Source organism: Camelus dromedarius, chromosome 3 (assembly GCF_036321535.1).
Source record: "Camelus dromedarius isolate mCamDro1 chromosome 3, mCamDro1.pat, whole genome shotgun sequence".
Lineage (NCBI taxonomy): Eukaryota > Metazoa > Chordata > Mammalia > Artiodactyla > Camelidae > Camelus > Camelus dromedarius.
Window position 1 is genome coordinate 104756592 of NC_087438.1, and position 22935 is coordinate 104779526.

The window sequence follows — 22935 nt, forward strand, 5'->3', positions numbered from 1 at the left end:
TCCTTTCCATTGTATTAAAGACTCTGAATTTGGTACTACTGTATCTACAACTTTCTTACCTAATTTATTTATTTTATTAACAAATGTAACTAACATGGACAGGAATTGTATTGGAAATCCACTATTCTTCCCATATGATCACCATCTATAAATTAATTCATAAGTTTCAAATTTGAAAACCCTATAATTTGGAGACAAAATCAGAAAGAACACATTTCATCTCCCAGAACAAACATCCCCCCAAATTGCAGCTCAGAAAATACATTACACAACATTTCAAGGGATCGGTTTGACCATTAGTTAGCAAAAGCTTTAAGGTGTGTGTGTAGGTTGACCAAGTGATTTGACACGTAGAAACTTCTCATGTAAATACACATGGCTGAGTGGAAAAGTTAACAAAAATAAAAGTAAACTACAAGAATGTTCAGTGCAGCAAAACCTTTTAACCTAAAAATCCTAAATATTTAACCTAAATATCCAGCAACATGGGATTTGTTAAGTAAACCAGGGAATATGCATTCAATAAAATACTATAGTGCTATTTTTAAAAGTCTCAAAATAATTCCATGTGCAGCAATATGGATGGACCTGGAGACTGTCATTCTAAGTGAAGTAAGCCAGAAAGAGAAAGAAAAATACCATATGGTATCACTCATATGTGGAATCTAAAAGAAAAAAGAGGACACTAACAAACTCATCTACAAAACAGAAACAGACTTGCAGACATAGTAAATAATCTTATGGTTACCAGGGAAAGGTGGTGGGAAGGGGTAAATTTGGGAATTTGAGATTTGCAAATGTTAACCACTATATATGAAAATAGAAAAAAACTCAAATTTCTTCTGTATAGCACAGGGAACTATATTCAATATCTTGTAAAACTTTAATGAAAAAGAATATGAAAACGAATATATGTATATATATGTATGACTTGGACGTTATGGTGTACATCATAAATTGACACATTGTACACTTCAACTTTAAAAAATCTCATACCTGGATGTTTAATTACATAGAAAGATCTTTTTAAATTGTTGTAGCAAAAGCAAGTTATCAAATAGTATATGCAATATGGTTTCTTTTCATGTATGGAATTATAGATTTCCATTTTTTTCTTTTTGTTTACATTTATTATCAAATGGGTATGATTTTTACACTAAGAAAATCAGAAATGAAATTTTCTTTTTTAATGAGTCACCCTCCAAGAGAAGCCATGTGAAGCAGATTGAGATTACCGTCTGCAGAAGTAATAAGCTCTAAGAATGTGTTGCTGATTAGACTAGAGTGCCTCTCATATAATGGGGGAGATTAAAATATAACTCAAGCAATATAATCCCTGACATGTAGAAAATGGGTCTAGGAAAATGAGAAATTCTGATTATGAATGGTCTGTGTGACTCTAGCATTGCCCCCTGGAGAGATTTGGATTCATCAAAGAGTGAGGTAGAATTTTTCCCAGAGAGATGACAATTCATCAAAATGTTTCACCTTGGTGCTCAAAAATTTTGGCTCTCTTTCATTTTAATTCTATACTGATCCAGTTACCTTCTGTCTGAAGTTACTCTTTCATCATGAAGCAATGCCCCATGTCGATAACACATATTACTTTTCCTGACTGGTGGAACTCCCACTGCACATGGCTAGGTAAAAATTTTGGTCATGCCAGTTTGGAGTGGGGATTTATTTAATCAGTACCTTTGTGTTTGCCAAGGTCATTTTAACCCAGGGTGAGTTAATCCCATCAAATGGAAAATCAGCCAGCCAGGTTTTTTCTTTTTATTAACATTTCCACTTTCCTCTCTACCTGCAAAATTTTCAGTGAATCAGATGTTTCAGCCAATGTTTCCAAAACTTGATCCTTGAATTCCTTAAAAACTTTTATGTAGGTGTTGCCAGTGTTCAGTGATTTGTTTAAAATATTTGATTTAGCATCATAGAAAGGAAAATCAGAAGTGTGCTTCCATCGTAATCTGTCCATACTTTAACCTACTACCGCAGTAACATTTTTACTGTAGCCACAGTTTCTGGGCACATCTTGTATATCTACACCATTGTGCCTTTGTTCACTCTTCCTTAAGTCTTGAACCTTTCCACACCATATGTTAAAATCCTTCTCAAACACCAATTCCCAGGTGGAAAAAAAATTCTCTTCCTCTGAATTCTTTCATTCAAAATTCTATTCAGTAAGATCCTATTAAGTAAGGATTTAAGCTCTGTAAATGTAGATATTTTATTTTGTTCATTTCTGTATCTCCATTACATATTGAAAAGCATTAGTAGGTAATGCAAATTGTATGAATTAATGTAACTGTCTCATTCCTAGCTTCTCCCCTCACCAGACGGATTGTTCATTAAGAGAAGAGAAAAGAGGTGTTCATCTGAATCACTCAAGGTACTGTGCAACATGCATGCTTCAGTTTTCACACTGACAATATTCAAATATATATCTAAACAGGGATAATAGCTCCAGTCTAAATAACCCAGTTTTCATTTTAACCAGTTTTTCCATATCTAACAATGAAAGCTTTGAGCAATTAAAAAATGCATTCATGCACAAACCAAAGATAGAGTGATTTCAGAGTTCAAAATCAAATTTTGATTGATTTTGTTAGATTCCTCATTCAAAAGTCAAAACTTCCAATGGTTTCAAGTTCAGATCCTAATTTAATGGATCAAATTCAATGAAACCTAAAATGTCATTTGGAGAATGAAATTAGCGAGCAACACTTCTTGATAAGGCATAACACACCAGTATCATGAATATAACTTGCACTAGTTTTCAACATGTTTCAAAAATGCCACATCCTAAGGTTTTCCATTATGATAGTTGAACTTGCCATATTTTTTTCCAAGAAAGGTAAAAAAAAGAAAAAAAAGTGATAGAAGCACCAAGATTGTGCTAGATGCCAGCACATACTCATCAAGAATGTTTTTAAAAGAAAAATTGAGTGAATGAAAAAGTTAAGTCTATGTCTGTAGATACCTCTACATTATTGAGCTTCAAAGGAAATTCTGGCTCAAGATCTTTCCTGGTGTATTTTTGACATATGCTCCTTTTCTACAAGACAGATACTTATTTTCGAAATTAAAATATGCTTCTGGAGTTCAACAAGGGATAATAGAAGCTCATAATTGAGAACACCATGAACAATTTGAACTAGAAACAGGAAGACAGGAAACATAAAATGAAAACAGCCAACAGAGAGGAATGTCCTAGGCTTGGTGAAGAGCTTGTCCCCCACAGGTAGGCAGCAGGCTCGTAGCTAACTCAGCCCAGCCTCAGCAGGCTCAGGTAACCACCATCCAGAGAGGTCGGCATTGCAGCAAGAGTCTATGCCCAGGGAATATTCTGCATCACGTGAATGGTAGCCTCACATCTCCAGATGGGTTTGAGACAGGACTCCAGTAGGATAAAACAACCCAAATGAAGGCGGAATCAGGTTACTGGAAAACCTGGAATTCACTGCCAGGCTCCAGATGTGGCAGGGACACTAATAAGTTCAGGAAACCAGGCACAAGCAGAGCTCTGAGGACTTGAAAATCTTGGCCAGGATCGACAAGAACTGCTCATTCACATCACTCCCCTTACCACAGGGCACCAGCCTACTCTCAGCCTATACTCACTGTATACAGCCTATACAGGGAAGAGCTAGAACTGGAGCAGGGATTGGGGGGCAGACACAGGTGTGAGCAGGTCCTGAAGGCAGCAGAACCAGAGTAATAACAGTTAGCACATATTGAAGGCTTACGATATGTCAGACCTCATACTAGTCTTCATATGCATTACCCTTAACTACTAACATTATCATCACTACTCCATGAAACATTTACTGAACATTTATTATGCACCAAGTACTGCTCTATGTGTGTTACAAGGATTATCTTATTCGTCCTTACAACAAATGTTTGTGCCCAATTCTCTTTATTCCTATTTCTTAGATAAAGAAATCAGAATACAAAACTGGTTGAATACCTTGCCCTCACGTCACACAGACAGCAAGTGGCAGAGCTGGGATTATAACCCCAGCTTTCTGAATCTAGAGTCCCAATCACTGGCTCATGATTTCATTTAACTCCTAGGAGTAACTCTCATTAAGAGAAATTTACAGCCAATAAACTAGACTAATTTGAACTAACAATTGGCAAAGGACGTGCAGGGCCTTCTGGTCTCCTCATTTTACAGGTCCAGAAAGGCTTTGGGCAAATGGCAAGGGCACAGTGAAGACGTCCCTCCCCATTTTGAATGCTGAGGTTGTGCTACTTACACCAAGAAATTTCCTCATGTACTGCCCTAAAGCCCCTCTGTCCCTTTCTCTGGTTATCTCTTTCCCTTCCCAGCCATCTCTCATAAATCTGGAATACATGTTTTTCTACGGTTCTTCCTTTCTTGTCTTCATTGCTGGAAAGTGAATCTCATCACACATAAATCCTGACCCAGAGAGACACTCCCAGAAACTGGATGAAGTCAGCCGGAAAGACTTCTGGAAGCCAATAATGGCAAATGAATCTCTAAATTACTGGTATTAATCAAATGCCTCCTACATCTCCTCACTTCATTGCTTTCCCGCATCACCACATCCACTCAGAGCCAACTCTTTTCCTTGGCGTGGTTCTTGACACCTGCTATTCTTAGAGTTTCTTGATCTGAGACATAACAAGTTACTGGCCCCACTGTCCAAGAAGAGGTAGCATTTAACTAGTGGAAGGAAAATGGGTGCACAGTAGTGAGCCAGAATGAAATCACGAAGCCCCAAATTGGGCTTGATGTGGGTGGAGGAAAACAGGAAGGAAATAATGCAGAAGTCATGGGAACAAGAGCACCATAAACTTCAGGGTCAATAAATATTAGACCAGCTCCCTGAGAACACATTTGATGACTCTTGTCATTTCTTAGTGTATGGGCCATCAGGTGCCCAAGGAAGGTTCAAGGTGCTGCAGTGGAAACAATGCCAGCGCCGTTTTACAAGTATCCCTGAGTGTGGCAGGTGATGTACCTGCATGACCACATTTTATCCTTACAACAGCACTGCAAGGGAGGTTATATAAGTGCATAATTCACACACGGGGTTCCTAACTGAAATGGTACCCAAAGCTATACCTGAGAAGTACCCCTCTCTCTGTCTCCATCTACCCCATTCCCACTCTCATCCCTCCTAGGCAACCACTTTGATTTTTTCCCCTGTTTATCTATCTGATTTTTCAATTTCTACAGACACAAAACAATGAAAATATGTATTCTTATTTTTACGCAGGGGAGGTAGTACTATTTTCATTCCTTATACACAAGGAAACTAAAGTTTGGAGAAGTTGACTGCATCTTCCTCTGGGCTGATATTTGGCTAATCAGGAACCCGCCAACTCCTAGAGTCATTGCCGGCTATAGGATCCAACCTGAGGACCAAAGGTCAAGAAACCCAGTTTAAAGTGACCCTAGCTTCTGACTTCAAGGTCCCTGGTTGAGTTAGTAGATTTAAAGGCTAGCAGATTTAAAATGTCATGCCTTTGTTCTATGGTTCTAAGAAATCAAGGATCTAAGGTAACACTAATGCCTGGAGCTGGAGGTTTTCATGGACTGTTCATTGGGGGGGTGGGGTGGGGTCCGCTTTCAAGCTTCCTAGAAGAGAAAGGCTCGTATATGCATGCTTAGGGTAAGGCTGTCAGATAAAATACAGGGTGCCCAGTTAAATTTGAATTTCAGATAAACAATGAACTTTTTTTGATATATATATATATATATCCCACACAAAATTTAAATGGTATTCTATATTTTATTATTATTATTTGTTTTGCTAAATCTAGCAGCCCTAGCATAGGGAAGTATTGGGACGTGGGACCTTACGTCTATAAAGGACAACTGGACTTAGGTCAGAAGGACTGAAGGAGCTCCTGGAATTTGGGAGGAGCTGGGACTTGTTCCTTTATAGTAATAAATTCTAAAAGCAGAAATCTTGTTTTCTAGGTTCCATGGACCTCATGAATAGTGAAGAACAGCTTGGTCATTTCTGAGAGTATAGCTTTTCAAGACCTTCCTCAATCCCAATTAAAGTGCCACCTGCAGAGCATGAGAATGACGCTGCAGCCTAACCTAGCCAGCGCATTACTGGCATTTCTTTGAATCTTCTGTCACCATTAATTTAGTAGATGTAAAATGATGACTTAATGTTGCTTTAGCTTCATTTTCTAGATTAGTTTAGAAAGTTAACATTCTCTTATGTGTTCCTTTACTATTTGCTTTCCTTCATGTAAAAAACATTCCTTTTATCTATTATTATTAAAATTTTGAAAGATCATCACAGATTATTATAGATATTAGGTTGTTGTCTGTCATATTTGATAAAAAACATTTTCTGCCTTGCTTCTTATTCTTTAATTTCCTACTTATAGATATTTTAATGTTTATTCACATAATTCTATCCATATGTTTTCCTTTGTGGTTGCTTCTGCTACTTCATAGCCATAGAAAGAAAGTTGTCATTTCTGTATGGGTCTCATAAATATTTTATTTTCTGCTTGTCTTCCTATCTTTAAAAACATTAACTGACTCAAATCTAATGGTTCTCAAAGAGGGGTTTGAGAATTACCTGCATCAGATTACCTGTTTTGTTTGTTTGTTTTAATGCCTGACTCCCAATACCCGTGACAAGCATAATTAATCAAAATTGCTCTAGAAGGATCATAGAAGTGTGTGTTTTTTTAACCACCCTCTAGGTGACTTTTCTGCACCTGGAAGCTTGAATATCACTTCTTTAAGCCATATGGAATTTATTTAGCATCTTTATTCACAGGCAAAGGATTAATTCAGAATAATTTAAGCCAAAAGGGAATTTATTGGGAAGATTGGGGAGCGTTTACAGAATTGAAGTAAAAGCTGATGAGTTTGTCCTGGAGAGGAAATAACCAGGCAGCCCTGGGGATCGTGGCAGGAGAAACCGTTCCTCAGACATAAAAGGAACATGGCAGCAAGAGGAAGGAGCACATACTGTCCTCTTCCCTTCCTCATCCATTGGAATGTAAGCTCCATGGGGGCAGGGACCTCTGCCTGGCATATAGTAGATACGCAATTTATTTTCCCTCTTTGCTCCATTCACACTTTCTTGAGACAGACTCTGACTGTCCTGACTCGGGTGACAGCCACCCCTCGACCAGAAAAAAAGCAAAGAGCCTTGATTTATAGTCCCACCCATACTGCACACATGAGAGGAGAGGTTATTCTCCCAAAGTTAAAATGTGTTATTATAGGAAGGAGGAATAGATTCTAGGTGATTTTAAAACAATTTTCCAGTATATCATGGTATAAGGCATGGTTCTAAGACAAATTTTTTCCCAAATTGTTCTCCAGTTATTCCCAGTATCACTTATTATTCATCAGTCTTTTCAATCTTTCTTAGAGGGAGTAACTTTAAACATAGGACACGTTGTCACACCCAGCCACATCTTTACTGAGATCTGCATTTTATTCCATAGACTGTAACTCTTGTGTTTGTAACCCCAAATTCACTCCTATTTAAGACATAGTATTTTCCCATCACCTTTCAGAACCATAATGTAATTAAATAGGCTGCTCCTTGTGCTGCTTACATGGCTCCATTCTCTGCAGCCATTCTCCTAGTTTTAATGATCTTGTTCTTTACAATGTAAACATCTTGCAGGTCCCCTCTAGGACTAAACTGTATGTTTGCTTAGCAATGAACTCTACTCTGTTTTTCCTTTAGGTATGCTCCAGCCAGAGACTGATCATAAGATAATATACATTTTCTTCTTTGAACTTCTCAATAAAAGTGAGCCCTACCATCTCCATTTGAGTTTATTTCAGGAGACGTAAAGCTGTGGACAAGCAAACAGAAAGGTCCTCCAGTGTTTCTCTAGTGTTTAAGGGAGCCCCTTCTGCTTAATATCCAACTAATTTTGCCTGACTCCTATCCTTTATGTTTTATTATAAAATATCCATTTGGGGACCTATCTTTCTTATTATTCCTGTGAGTCCTCAGGGAATACTTCCACATTCTGACAAATCCACCTTGATCATCATTTACCATCTCTCACTCTGGACCACTGCCCTGGGTCCCTCTGCCAGTCACCTCTCACCGTCTCACAGCTGTTTTGCAGGCTCTCACTACAAGGCTTTCTCAAAGGGCAGAGCCTCAAGGTCATGGCCCCTGTCTCAGTACAGCTCACAACAGGAGTGCACAGTCCCTGTCCTAATTCTCCGTAGCCCAGCGCCCGCCAGCTGTGATATCTGATAAAACACTATTGAAATCTTAAGAATAATCCAAGGAAAAGAAACATTTTAAACTGGATGTTAGACAGCCCAGCTCCTAGGATCCCTAGGTCTGAGACTGTTTTCCCTCCCCGGTACACAGAGCTATAGTTCACGGGGTGGCTTGCCTCCACCAATACAGCTTTGTTTATTTTTCTCTTTTGCCCCTTGAGTCCAAGCGTTTATTCCCTTCTGCCCCAGAGAAAGGAAGAAGCAAAGCAATCCCCTCCCCTAATCATAGGCTCAATTCATTTCTTCATCACAGTGAATCGCAGTAAGAACATACCCTTTCCCCCATACTGGGGTCCAAATGAGGCACCTTCAATGACAGAAAGTATAATGCATGTTTATTCAGTCTTAAAATTTGGGGAGGGGGGGGCATTTAACACTTGAACCCACAATGAACTGTACCTCACACAGCTATAGCTCATACTTACACCTCATCCTGAAGGAAAGATCTGACCTGCCTGCTGTCTGTTGGGAGGTATCTGGTTTTGTGATGATTAGCTAATAATAATATTTAAGCCAACATATTATCCAAGGAAAAAAAAAGATTTTTCTGGGATAGTTCAAATTGAATCTATGTGGAAAAAAAAATAAAATGCCTCTTCTCTGTAAGGACACAGTCCTATTAAAGATATTCCCAATTTTTGTCATGACAGAGTATGTTTTATCCCAGCCTGAAGTCTTTGGCAGGGTTTGAGTGATTTCATGGGTTCAGAGCTTCCCTGCGTACAATGAAGAGTGGGCATTTGTCTTACGTGTATATGATTAAGTATCTCACTAAAGAACTGAGGCTAAGAATGCGGCCCAAGAAGGAAGAACAAGCCTTAAATTCCCCCAGTGAAGCATTACAAGTGATACAAAGAGGAGTTTGGTGAGCAACAGGCTGAAAGATCATGCTGGTAAACGGTACTTTCAACAGCAAGACCCAGTCTAAGAAACAAACGGAACACTGCTGCCAGCAAAGGCAGGTTTCCATCATCTTTGTTGTAAAGGGGCTTATCCTTGGGCCACAGAAGACTCAGTTGGAAGTAATGATGCAGAATGCCATAGGGAGCTGCTGACAACTAGGGCCGAAGGGGGGACTTCGATTTATTTTCTTGCTGGCATTGGCTGTCTTGAGGCTGCAATCCTGGAAAGATCTTCAGATCTTGCTCTGCTGGAAAGACCTGCAGAAGGCCCCCGAGCTCTGGAGGTTTGGGGCTCCATTCAGGTCGTCACCATTTACAAACTGGATGACTGTAACTCTGACCAAGTCATTTCACCTCTCTGTACACTAGCTGGAAAACAGCTCATTTGACTGGGGATCAAGGTGTGGTTTTAATAGTTTGCAAACACAGACGAATAGGGGAGACTGGCAGAAGTGAGCTCATAAATGGGGATGGAATAGACGCCCAGAGACAGAAACATGGAATACATCTTACTTGCTCCTCACAGTTTTTCCTTTTCACACTTTTTGCAAAAGGCTAAATGAACGCCACTGTAATTCAGACAATAGCAACTACTCATTGTATTATGGAACTACTTCAAGTTGTGTCCTACCCTCTTGGGGTCTAAAAACTGCAACGCCTTTTATTACTAAGTTGTTTTTGAACTTGGTGACAATTTTTAATGGTTGGGCGACCTCTGCTGTTATATTAGTCATGTCATAGAATATGGAACTAACAGGACTTTAAAATTCATGTATTCTGTCCCCATTTCATAATTCAGTCCTTCCAAAATGGTACCTGGCTATTGCTTCAACACCCAACTTCCATGTAAAGAGAGCAGAGTTAAACAGGATCATGGAAACTTCTTCCCACATTTGATAAAATGGCTATCTTTTAAAGGCATTTAATTCAACAGCAGCAACCAGAGAGGAAAGGAGAAGTACTTGGACCACAATCACTTAGGTTTAGCAGCTGTGAAAAGATGGAGATTCTGACGTGACTGAGGGCAGCTCCTCAGACCACACCCATCTCCCCAAAACAGTTAGACAACACTACACTGGGGTTCAAATGATGTTCTCTAGTTGAAAAAATCAACAGAAAGCTGCATCCAGTTCTTAAACCATACTGTGAAGGAAAGAAGACAAACTGGTCCCAGGTAAAGTGCAAGGGTGCTCAGGAGTATAACATCTAACTACATATATCAGAGAAACTATAAACAAAGCTGCTCCTTGTTAAATGTGAACAAAATTAAAAGAGGTAGTAGAGAAATTATGCAAACCTATTGCAACAAAAATGTCAGGCAAGACAGAGACAAACCAAACAAATTATATATATATATATATATTATATATATATAATATATATATATACACACACACACACACATATATTTTACCCTCAAAAAGAAAATAAAACCCAAAGGAGGAATGTTCATCCCCATTAAAGGTTCATTATAGAGAACAATTCATAAAGATATGAATTCAAAACACAAGATCTCAAAGAAAAATCATAAAACAATTGACTAAAATGAAAGAGATTGTAGAGTTAAGAAAAAAATTGAGAAACAAAACAACGTTGTTACAGACCTAATAAGCTATAAACAGCAAAGGAGAGAAATGTGGGGCTGAAAACATCATGGAGAGGCGGCTGGGGATAATCACAGAAAGCACAGAGTGAAAAGACAATGTGATTAAAGTAACGATGAAAGAGAAAGAGAGGAAAAGTCTCCCAGTATGAGGATAATGAATTCAAAGATACAACCTGGAAGTATTTCCTGAAAGAAAGGACGGTATTCATAGGTAAGAAGGGCATAGCCTTGGTCAAGAAGGTTTGTTACAGAATGATCAATATGGAGATATTTTCTGGTTAAACTATTAAAGGTTAAGGTTAAAGAAAAAAAAATCCTTTAGACATTCAGGGTGACAAAGTCAGCCACATGAAGGGAAGAAGTTGGGTGGGTTTCAAGCCTCCTCCATTTCAACTCCAATGCCCAGAGACAATGGAGCAATGACCACAAACTTCTGAGAGAAACAGTGTGACCCAAGAATATTAGATCAAGTCTGGGTGTTGCCAAGTATGGAAATAAAAGACATTATTTTCTTACATGAAGGAGTTCAAGAAATGTAATATCCATGAACTTATTTTAAAACAAAAACAAAACTATTTGACAAATCAGTTGACCCTTGAACAATACAGGTTTGAACCATGGGGTTCATTTACACATGGATTTTTTCCAATAAATAGATTGGAAAAATATTTCTGAGATTTGCAGCAGTTTGAAAACAAAACTCACAGACAAACCATGTAGTCTAGAAATATCAAAAAAAAATTAAGAAAAGGTTAGGTATGTCATGAATACATAAAATATATTTAGATACTCGTTTATCCTTACACAGGCATAAGGCATAAAATAAAATTGATAATGTGTTACTGTTATTGATAATTTCTTACTGTTCCATAACTTTGCTTTCAAAGAGTAACATTACTGTACAGTTTGCCCCTCTCTCGTAGTTAGAGAAACTACAAATCAGCCTATCATCCCAGGTAAGAAGTTTTATATATTTTTTAAAAGTAACAATGTTTCCAATATTGTATTATAAATAAGACTCAAATACTGTATGCCAAAAAAATTTTATAACCATTCATTAGTGTATAAGCTAGGTTACCATTAAACAATTATATTGTTGCTTCTTTATGATCAATACATGACTTGTTATACCTGTAAATAAATATGAATTTCTTTTTCACATTATCTTTTCATTTTTGATGCCTAGTGTTAGTCATACACATAACATACACAGTGTTCTTTATCAATAAGACAATGTTACTGTAAGTACTGATAGACAATTCTTGTAAACAGATGAAATCTTATAGTACCAGTAAACACAGTACTGTACTGTAGTGTATTTTCTCTTTCTTACAAGTTTTAAATAAAATTTTCTTTTTGCTAGCTTACTTTAAGAATATAGTATATAAAGTATATAATATATATACAAAATAGGTGTTAATCACCTATTTATGTTATCTGTAAGGCTTCTGGTCAACAATAGTCTAGTAGTAGCAGAGTTTTGGGGGAATCAAAAGATAAACACCAAGATAAGGACTATGGACTAAGATAAACACCAAGCTTTCTTAATTTCACAACTAAAGCTAATCACATGTTGGACATGAAGGAAGCATAAAAGAATATACATATCATAAGCCTTAACAGTGAAAATATTATATGCAAAATCTGAAATACTGAGGTGGAAGGAAGAGTAATATGTAACTTAAAAAGTGAGTGTGCCTTTCAAATTGCTTTAGTAATTTGTTTTGACTGAAGAGGGATCTTTATTGGGGACATTTTTATCCAAATTGCAAATCTATACACATGCACATGTCTAAAACAATTTTCATTAAATGCTAATGCTTATCACTTCTGAGTGGTAAGATCTAGAGTAATCATCTGCTTTTTTACGTTTGTGTAGTGCTTGAATATTTTTGTAATGAGCATGTACAATTAAAAAAAAAAAACAGTAAAGTGATTAATTACTCTTAAAAATAAAAGGGCCAGTTTCATTCCATTTCCAGCTGAGAAAGTTGAGCCTCCTAGCTGGGGACTTCCCCACTTGATCCTTCTTTTCACTTCAAACGTTGATATGTCTATTCTGTAAATGTGATTGGAGAATATCATACTCAAGAGTCAGGAGGTTCCTTTCTTTACTTCCTAGAAGACCTGCCTTCAAACGAGGGTTAAAGAGTTCTTAGAACAGCAGAGGGCACCCTCCTCCACATTTATGGGAAAGTAATGCACGTCCCAGCTTTGTGTCTGTACCTGCCCAGCCCTGCCACTTAGAAGTGCTGTGACCAGCAGTCACTGAACACCTCCAGGACTCAGTTCCTCCACCTCCCACTCCTGCCCACTACCAAGCCATCCTCCACACTGCAAAGCAGATCAAGCCACTGTCCTGCCGACAACCCTTCCATGACTTCTCGCTGTACTCAGAATCCATCCCAAACTCCTGAACTAAGGCTGGCAGACCCCTGCCTCACCCGACTCCTGCCATCTCACTGCACCACACATCATGCCCTCTGCTCCAGCACACTGGCACTTTGTCAACACCTGGAATATATTCAGCTATGTCCCACCTCTGAGCCTTTACACTTGTTGTTTCCTCTGTTGAGTTCTTACCTCTTCTGAGCTCATTTGCATTAAGGAATCCTTCCCAGTGTTTAAACCTGCTTAACTGTCACCTCCTCAGAGAGGCCCTCCCTGATAACCCTATCAAAATTCCCACCCACTTTATTTTCTATCACAGCCCTGTGTGCATCGTCTTATACTTATTACCATCTGTAATTGTAATTGTACTTGCTTAATTGTTTGTTGCCTGAATCCCACTAGAGCCTAATTTCCACCAGACCAGGGACTTGCCTGTCTTCTTGATCATTATATGTTTAGCAGGTAGCTGGCGCTCGGCAATTAGTAAGTCCTCAGTAAGTATTTGGTGAATTAATGAATGAACGGATTTACAAAATATCTATACTGGCTGCTTCCTTAGGGCTATTATAAAAAGAAATAGTGTGAAAGCCCTTGTGATGGGCTGAATCGTGTCCCCCCAAATTCATATGTTGAATATGCATTTTGTAGTGCACACGTACATATGTATTTCCTTCTTACTAGAGTAGTGGAAATGCTGCAAAAGAAACACCCCTAACTCAACTGTTTTTATTCCACTTCTCAATACATGCACATCCTACCAACACTGCCTACCTCCACCTTACAAGGAAGGAAGGAAGGAATGAAAGGATAGGAATTATAGGAAAGGAACATGCTTTCTTTTTCCTATGTCATAATTTTCAGCCTATGTGCTGTCTAATACACAGAAGTAACATGAATAAAAAAGGATATGATGGGAATCTTTGGTCATTCATGTTTCTTAGAATGCTATTGTCTTTCTGTTTTCAAAGCAAGTTCTGACTTGAACAGAAGCATGGCCTCTCAGTGGTACATGTAACACACTTGCCTGGTACTCACTTTGAGTCTCGCCGAAACTCCATGCATCCTGGGTGCAGTTGCATTCTGTGCTCATGGGACACTGTGAATGCTATATGCAAATGGGTCTGTGAGGAACAGAGTGGACACATATGTGTATCTCCTCTGCTCACATGCATGCTCCATTGTCCTACTGGACTTTACCTGTAAAACACAAGTTCAAAGACAAAATTATTAAGAATTTCAGGATGGCCACAACACAGCAATAAACTAAACACAGGAGCGTGAGTCCCTGTGCAGACAACTACACAGATCCCAAATCCTTGAAGCTGGCCTTAGAAAAGATGAAAGTGATTAAGCAGGCCCCAGAATGACTGCAAACAAATTGTCAAATAATAAGCATCCTTCAGAGGTCCCTACAGCCATCTTATAAAGAGTGCCCAAGTGAAGCACCCAGCTCTTAAGAGTAGAGACAGGAAATAACAATTGTGTGCTACTAATTTTCACATGGTCTGTGGTATCTCAGGTCCAGTGGGCCATGTGAGACTGAGAACCTATAAAACACAAAACCATCCTTCTAGAGAAATTGTTCCTGAGTTCTCAAAAACCAACTTGCAAATCTTCTTTGGGAACCCACCCCATTTCTAAGGTAAAAAATACCAACTCTGTCACTAATGGGAGAACACCTGTCTCTTTAACAAGGCAGAGCCCAGTTGGGGGTCCTGCTGAGACCATGAAGAGGTGGTTGGAAGCAAACAAGTGCTGTAGAATCTGTGAGCTCGAAGCCTGGAGACCCGGATAGGGTGATCAGTTCTGATAGGAAGTGTGTGACCTTAGTTAACTCACTTTGAAACACGAAGCCTCGTTTCTCTCTTCTGCAAAACAGGGGAGTTGGATTTGATAATCCCCGAGGGCCATACTAAGCTAAAAATAACCAGAACCAGCAAAACTTTGTGCAGCTGGAGAAGGCAGAGAAGAAAGAGTTGACAAAGTCATGTGGAAAACCTTGACAGTGAATAATGAACAGGAGACACTTTTAGAAACCACTGTGGTTAGGACCGGCTCTTCACAGGTCTTGAAAGTTCCTTGGCAGCTTACGGCCTGGTTTCTTCCAGCCAAGGTAGTGTCGGTTGGAGCAGCAGTCAGCAGCAGCATTTGCAGCCAGCTTGCTTTCCTGCCTGCCCGCCTGGGGAAGTGCCTTTCTTCTTGTTACTCTCTAGTACAACTTTGGCCAATTTGTGACCCTTGACCAGAGGAAGATCCTGAAGAACTTGTGATCTCTCTAAATTTTTTTTTTAAATCACTGCTATTTTTCTTATTAACCCATTCCTAGCCTCTGACCACTTTAAGTCTCTAGGAACATTGGTGGAAACAAAGCTGTCAGGTGATAGTAGGTTTTGGAAGAAAGTAAGATGGACTGAGTACCTGAGCCCTAGCTCTGATGCTGGCAAGCTGGGGTACCTAGTGGATATTATTTTTTCCCCTCTCCAGCATCTTTTCTTAGATGACAGCACCCTGTTTTTCATGTGTGGATACACCCCTCTTCTACTACGAAATCCTAACGTTTAGGTGGGACTGACTGTCCCCTAGCTCTTGAGTAAGCTCTTACTGCATCAGTGCACTTGGCACACCCTATCTCTCTGCCCACAGTGACAGATCAGGGCTAAGGGGAGGATCTGATTAGGGCCAGTGAGAAAACTTGAGATCTGTAATAGCGTGCTTCTAGAAGAGAAAAGTTAGGTATCTGTTCACTAGATTTAAAGTTCTAAGCATGTGAGGCTTTGAGTTGCTGAAGCCATTTTGCTGTTACGAATCTGAGCCAGTCTGAGTAAGGCCAACAAATGTATGAAGCAAAGCAGAACTAATAGAAAAGAACAGACACTGTGACTCAATGACATTTCCTGAGCCTCTGGATCAAACTGTGCCTGAAGCCAAATAGCACCCCCAGATCTGAACCAATAAATCTCTGTGTTTCCTTAAGCTGCTTTTAACTGAGATTTTGGTCACTTGCAAGAATAATAACACTTACTACAACACTTTACCTCTCTGGACCTCAATTTCCTCTGCAGCAAAACAGCTACTTTGTGGACAGTAATGGACCAGCATCACAGTATAATCTTTTCCAGGTGTGGCCATAATTCCAAGTGGCAGCAAAGACAGTTTTCCCAAATGCCAACAACTGGTTTCTTCACCCAGTAGACATCAGATTTCAAAGCCTTGTGTACATGTTACATGGCAGCCTTTAACAGATAAAATTGCTCCCCTATAGTATGATCCTGTATCTCTAGCCAGGGTCTTTTTTCTGAACCTCAGATGCCATATCCAACTGAATACTGGATACCCCCACCTAGATTTCTTACAGTCATCTTGACCTGGCAGGTCCCAAACTGAACAGGGATCCTCCAACCCTCCCCAGCTGCACCCTGTGTTCCCACTCAAAATTAATGGCACCACCACTCACCCAGTTACCCAAACTTGAAACCTATAAGCTGAATGTTCCTCCCTTTCCATTTTCCATCTTCCTTCACAATCCATTCCATCTGCAAGCCTCATGAAGTCTGCCTTCCAAATAGCTCTCATATTTTCACATTTCTCTCTAACATTCCTGCTCTCCTATACTGGGGTCCACCATTATCTTGGCCAACCCCTGAAAAATATTTCTAATTGGCATGAAGATGGCTCTCTCCTTCTGGGTTCTGTTTTCAGTTCCTTCTCTGCATCCTTTTGTGCCAGACACGGTAAGAGCCCTGGGGCTACTCCCCCTGCGTGGCCACACGATCCTTTGTGGCTCCCCTTGGTAGGTAAACCTTCCCTAGATTGTTCTAATGCGAGTTTCCCATCTGCTTCCCATTGGGATCCTAACCCTTACACACCTTCCCCGGAGCACCTCACTGCCAACAAGGATGACCCCTCTGGTGATTCTTCTTTCCTCTGCTCCTCCTCTAGACTTCTGACTAAGTAGCCTGGAGAGAAGGATGGAGGAAGCTGAGAGGCTTATGGTGCCAAGGCCAGTTTTGACTTTTAGGAAGCCCTGAGGACTTGTGGGAGAGGAGTGTCCTGGCCCCAACTGTTGAAAACTCTTTTTAGAATGAGGGACAACTCCTCTTTGTTCATTGTTCGAGTCCTGATTATCAGTGCTGGAGCAATAGGAAAAATTGCACTGACCATCCTCTTACAGCCTCTGCTGCAGGACTTAAGTCTCCAAACACACACAGGCTTTGTCACCACAGATCTTTCTATTGCTAGTTGATATCTTCTTTGTGTTAAGTATCTTTACCAAAGCTTTGCCTTGAATGCTTATGGGTGGACAGTACTCAGGTAGCAGAGGTTGCTCCTACCTGGAGGCAAGACAGATGAGGGAAGCAAAACAAATGCAGTCAGTGTGACCCAGCTGGTAATGAGCTTTTTGCATCTGAGACTGTCATGCTTGTGTAGCATGTTACAGTTTAACAAGAGCTTTCATCCCACAGGGGCTGGCATATGGCTGAGTAATCAATAAATGTTTTGTAAATGATTGAATGAATCTGTGGAGTCATTCTGTCCTCTTAAAATAACCGTGTGAAGCAGGCAGAACAGGGACCACCCTTCTCACTCTACAGAAAAGGAAACTTGGGCCCAAGATGGCAGATTAAGTTTCTTGAGACCACACAGCCCGCAACTACAGCGGCTCAAGTCAGTGTGTCACATCTCACCTTGACAGGCACCACTACAGCACAGCTGGGAGCTACCACAGGGACCGGATAAGTAGGTAGAAGTTCAGGCTGCTAACTGGCTGGGAATTGAGCAAAAGGAAAAAGAAAAAGACCTTCTGGTGCCAAGACTCCAGGGAAATGTTTGTTGACTTTTTGCTTCATATTGACTACTTCCAACTAGGATTTGAAGCTAACTTTTCGATATAAGGGCTCCCTGGGGTGGGTAAGGAGCTCAGGACCTTGTTGCTGTGGTTCTCCAGGCAACCACAAACCCATAGCAGCTCCAGGAAAATGCCTGAATTACATGGAAAATGACGAGGAACTACAGAGAAAACAGAGAGAACTTGCGGGAAAGTGGAAACAGAAAAACAAGAATTCAAAGGGCAAAACAAGAGCAGCGCCAGGGGCAGGACAACAGCATCAGCGCTGTGCTGTCAGGATGCCCAGGGTGCCTCCCCCGGAGCCCTTCATCACAACACTGCCCCGTGTAAAACTGAACTAAGAGGGGTCCAAAGGAACCAGCTGTCCTAGCTCTCAGCCAGACCTCTTAAAATGGATTTGCTGGTGGAGTGATCTGAAAACGTAGATGTGAGCATTCATTCCCCTGCTCGTGGGCTCCCCTTACTCCCCACCACCTGCAAAATGAGGTCTGCTTCTCCACAGAGCCCACAGGCACTGCTGAATTTCTCTCTCTACCTCCATCCATTTTCTTGAATCTGGTCATTTGTGCAGGTTTCTCCCGCATTGGCTAACTACTGTTGATCCTGAGGGTTGAAGGTCAACGTTACTTTCTCCAGAGATGCCCTCTGACCCCATTTCCACCCCCATATTAGGTCCAGCGTTCTTTTCCCACGTTTCCATGGCATTGTGGACCTTTCATGATGGTCACACAGTCAGCTCTGCTAAGAGTGTGGGTGTTGCATCCTCAGCTACATCTCCCACACAAAGCAGAGGTCCTGGCTCTTAGGAAGTGTCCATTAAGTATTTGCTGAACAAACAAGAAGGAGAAATACTCAACATCTCTGTAAAAATCCTCGATCTTACCAAGTAAGGTGGGAAAGGGAAATAACCTAGTGGAGGTGGAGGCATGTGAGCAAAGAGGTTTTCCTTTAGGACAGAAACCCAGAGAAATAAATGGCCCTGAATCCAGGGATCATCAAGGAGCATATTACCCCCTTAACAACTGCAGTTATAATCCTCTACTGGGAATAGGGGCCTTCTTGGAAGGACTGGAGACATTTGGAAAAGTCCTTCCTTAAGAAGAAAAGAGGAGAACCAAAATCCACCCAAGTGTCTGGATACATCTGAAAAGAGATCACACGCAAATGAGCAAGTGGACAGGAGAGCCGATGTGGGGCTGGCAGAGTCACCCCGACTAGAAGGACAAGCTGCTCCTCAGTTCCAGCCAATTGCTGAAACACAAGAATGCAGGGCACTATTGCCAGATCTTATGATTTTCCAGAGAAGCCAGAGGTCCCTGTAGTGTGTGTGTGTGTGTGTGTGTGTGTGTGTGTGTGTGTGTGTGTGTGTGTTTAAGCCTCCCAAACTTGTTTATATTTTTTATAGTTACCGATTAGGCCAAAAAAACAACTTGCATGAGCCCAGTGATGCCAGTGTTTGACCTTTGTCCAAACAAACCTGGCCTCCCATGGGTCTGTTTATCTAAACCTGTAGACACCAGAGTTCCAAACAACATGATTCACCCAGAGAAAGTGATCAATACATGAATAACTCAATGCGGACAGAGATCTGTCTGTGTCAATTATTGACACATCGTAGGCGGTCAGTAAATAGCTGCTGAATAGGAAAAAAAAAAAAAAAAAAGGAATAAATGCATGCCTGCAGTTCAAGATTTCTACCACTAGATGGCAAGGTTGAGTTTTTCTGCAGGTGGAAGCATTGTGTTGGAGACTTCTGAGTGGGAGGATTTGCGTTAAACCAAACAAATCTCTAAAAGAAACAACTTTCATTAATCTAGTTGTATGGGCATGTCTAAAAGCCATGCATACTTAGCCTGAATGTCCCACAAATGCCAATAACTGTTTACTTACTGTCTTTGCTATCTCTGCTCACTTCCCACCCCAGTCAGCTCTGGATACAAAGTCATTAGAAGGAGATGGTTTCCCTGGGTATAAGTAGCATCCATGGTTAGAAAATGAGGATGAATACTAGATGGTGGGGCTGGGGCAGGGGTCGGGGGGTAGTTTTGTATCTAAGAAGTTCACAGTCTTTTGGGGTAAACAGACCTTTACTCCAGTTATAATACAATGTACCTGATACTATAATGGTGATATGTAGACGATGCTGTGTGGACTTAGAGAAGAGAGGGACAACTCTTTGTTGAGGAGGGTGCAGGGAGTCCTCACATAAATAGTTCATGGCCGGGATGGACCTTGAAGGATGAGTAGGAATTCACCAAGGTACAAAGGCAGGAAGAACATTCACTCATTCATCAAATATCTATTGAGCATCTATCTATGTGTACCTGGCACTCCTGCTGACCATTGGGGATGTAGCAGTGAACAGGACACAAGGGTTCTGCCTTCCAGGAACTCATGATGCAATGGGAGACATGCTTAATAATCAAGAGAGGAAATAGGTTTTTAAAAAGTTACAGCTTGTGGGAAGAACTATATTACATAGGGTAGGCCAGTGAGGCATCTCAGAGGAGGTTGCACTGCAGCTGCAACAAAGAAGAACCAGTCATATGAGAAAACGGTGAGGTGGGAGCGGGGGCACAGGGGATGCTTTTAGCAGACAGAATACTGAACGCTATCAAGGTAGAAGACCTAGCCATTGTGAAACCATTTATGAAAAGTAGGGACACCTCCCAGTATATTTGAGGAACAGAAAAAAGCTCTTGTTGTACTAGGATGTACATTGGGAAAGGAAGAAAGAAATTTGTGGGAACTGAGGCCAAAGAGATGGGCAGTGTCCCATGGGTGGCAGGTCTCAGACTTTATCTTAAAATCCAATCTTTCCCAAGCCAGTGTCAAACTCACCATTTCTGCAAGTCTCATTCCACCAGAACTATTATTTCCTTATTTTTCTTTCAATAATGTAATTTTTACATAAAATATTTTAAAGGAAAGTTTAATAATATTGTCACATATATTATATATAGAAGGGCAGTGTCATTTGCCACTAAGAATAGGTAACCAGAAAAATGAACATAAGACCAATGAAACTGTAAAATATCTCATATAACTCCTGAAATTTTCTCAAGTGGCTCACATCCTACATAGGATGTGGGAAGGGTGGACACGAGGAATTTTAACTAGAGAGTTAAGGAGATGAGGTTGCATTTTGGAAATCAGCACTGAAAGCGCTATTCCACTTATATGTTCTACAAAAACGTGATGATGATCCTGGCAGCCATAATATCCCATAAAAGGGATATTCCTCGACAAAAACTGCTCCACCCAAGGGGCTTTCCAGTGGCGAGTTACATGAAGCCAATTCTGAAAGCCCTGACAGATAGCAGGCTACCACACAAAAATTCAGGGAGAGACCAGGTAAGAATGACCTGCTCATTCAAATTCCCTTGTTTAGTATCAATTTCCTCCAGCTTGAGGAGGATCGCCTAGCTACTTGGCAGCTGGTAAGTAAAGAGATTTAGATAAAGCTCCTGAAAATGAGGAACCAGCTCATAATTCTTGACTTGGGAAAGCCATAATACAAAATCTAACAGACTCTTTTGTTCTTCTTACAAATTCATATCTGGCAGCTTAAAGAAAGAAGCCCACTTAAGCACCCGTCCCCTAGAGCAGTTTAGCTTTTTGTTTTGCCATTTGACAAATATTTATGAAGCACCTATAAAAAGTCAGATACTATGAAGAAATCAAAAGTGCTTAATGGTTTACAAATTCAAATGCCAAACAGGTGCCAGGAGAGAAATGTTAATGAAAGAAGCAGCCCAGCATAAGACAATAGGGAGTGGTGGGGACTGTGGTGAACTAGAGAGTACAATCCCCACTTAAAAGGGGAAATTGTGACAGGGCTTAATTTCCAGAATACACAAACACTTCCTACAACTTAGTAACAAAAAAACCCCCCAAACAACCCAGTCCAAAAATGTGCGCAACCTAAATGTCCATCGACAGATGACTGGATAAATAAGATGTGGTATATACATACACACAATGGAATACTACTCAATAAAAAACAATAAAATAATGCCATTTGCAGCAACATGGATGGACCTGGAGAATGTCATTCTAAGTGAAGTAAGCCAGAAAGAGAAAGAAAAATACCATATGATAGCACTTACATATGGAATCTAAAAAAAAAGACAAATGAACCTATTTACAAAACAGAAACAGACTCAGACACAGAAAACAAATTTATGGCTATCAGATGTGGAAGCAGGTAAGAAGGGATAAATCGGAAGTTTGAGATTTGCAGATACAAACTACTATATATAAAATAGATAAATAACAAGTTTATACAGTATAGCACAGGGAACTGTATTCAGTATCTTGTAGTAACCCATAATGAAAAAGAATATGAAAATGAATTTACGTATGTATATGTGCAACTAAAACATTATGCTGTACACCAGAGATTGACACAATACTGTAAACTGATTATACTTCAATAAAAAATTTTTACAGGAAATATAAAAAAAAAAAGAATGAAAGGGGAAACCATTCTTCAGTTCCAGGTAATAGTAGCAATGCAGGAATGTTGGGCCTATGTTGATAAGACTTCAGATATTTCAACAGAAAAATTATTGCACAATGATCATTATATTTAGGGGGAAAGTCAGGAGTGGGAAGAATATCTCCATCATTTTAAAAGTTGGCAAGTAAATCAAAAAAGTTTTAAATACTCTGAGGGCCAAGGAAAATATATCTACAGACAGAATGCAATCCAAGGGCCCCAGTGAGTGACCTCTGGGTGTCACAGAGTCTCAGCCTTTTTGGGGCTTGTGTGTTAGGAGATAAGACATGTTCATAAATAACTCCAATACAGAACATGGTGATAAGTGTTGTGTGAACAAGACAAAGCACCAAAGGAATTCAGAGGAGAGAGGAATGACTGTGTAGCAAAGCCCTAAGTGGGGAGCAGGGGTTTCTCCCA

General features: G+C 40.2%; 1 protein-coding gene and 1 long non-coding RNA gene across 3 annotated transcripts in view; one reads left to right on the top strand and one right to left on the bottom strand.

Annotated features, from left to right (window-relative positions):
- Positions 1 to 6177, top strand: part of LOC135321019 (uncharacterized) — a 59346-nt gene extending 53169 nt beyond the window's left edge. Inside the window, exons 2-3 of the long non-coding RNA XR_010380394.1 lie at positions 2324 to 2392; positions 5960 to 6177. This is a non-coding gene — a long non-coding RNA (uncharacterized LOC135321019). The remainder of the gene's footprint in view (positions 1 to 2323; positions 2393 to 5959) is intronic.
- HTR4 (5-hydroxytryptamine receptor 4) overlaps positions 1 to 22935 on the bottom strand; it is a 371144-nt gene that overhangs the window by 206570 nt on the left and 141639 nt on the right. For both annotated transcript variants that reach the window (XM_010989466.3, XM_010989465.3), the window contains exon 4: positions 14204 to 14365. The gene's annotated coding sequence lies outside the window, so the exon portion shown is untranslated. The remainder of the gene's footprint in view (positions 1 to 14203; positions 14366 to 22935) is intronic.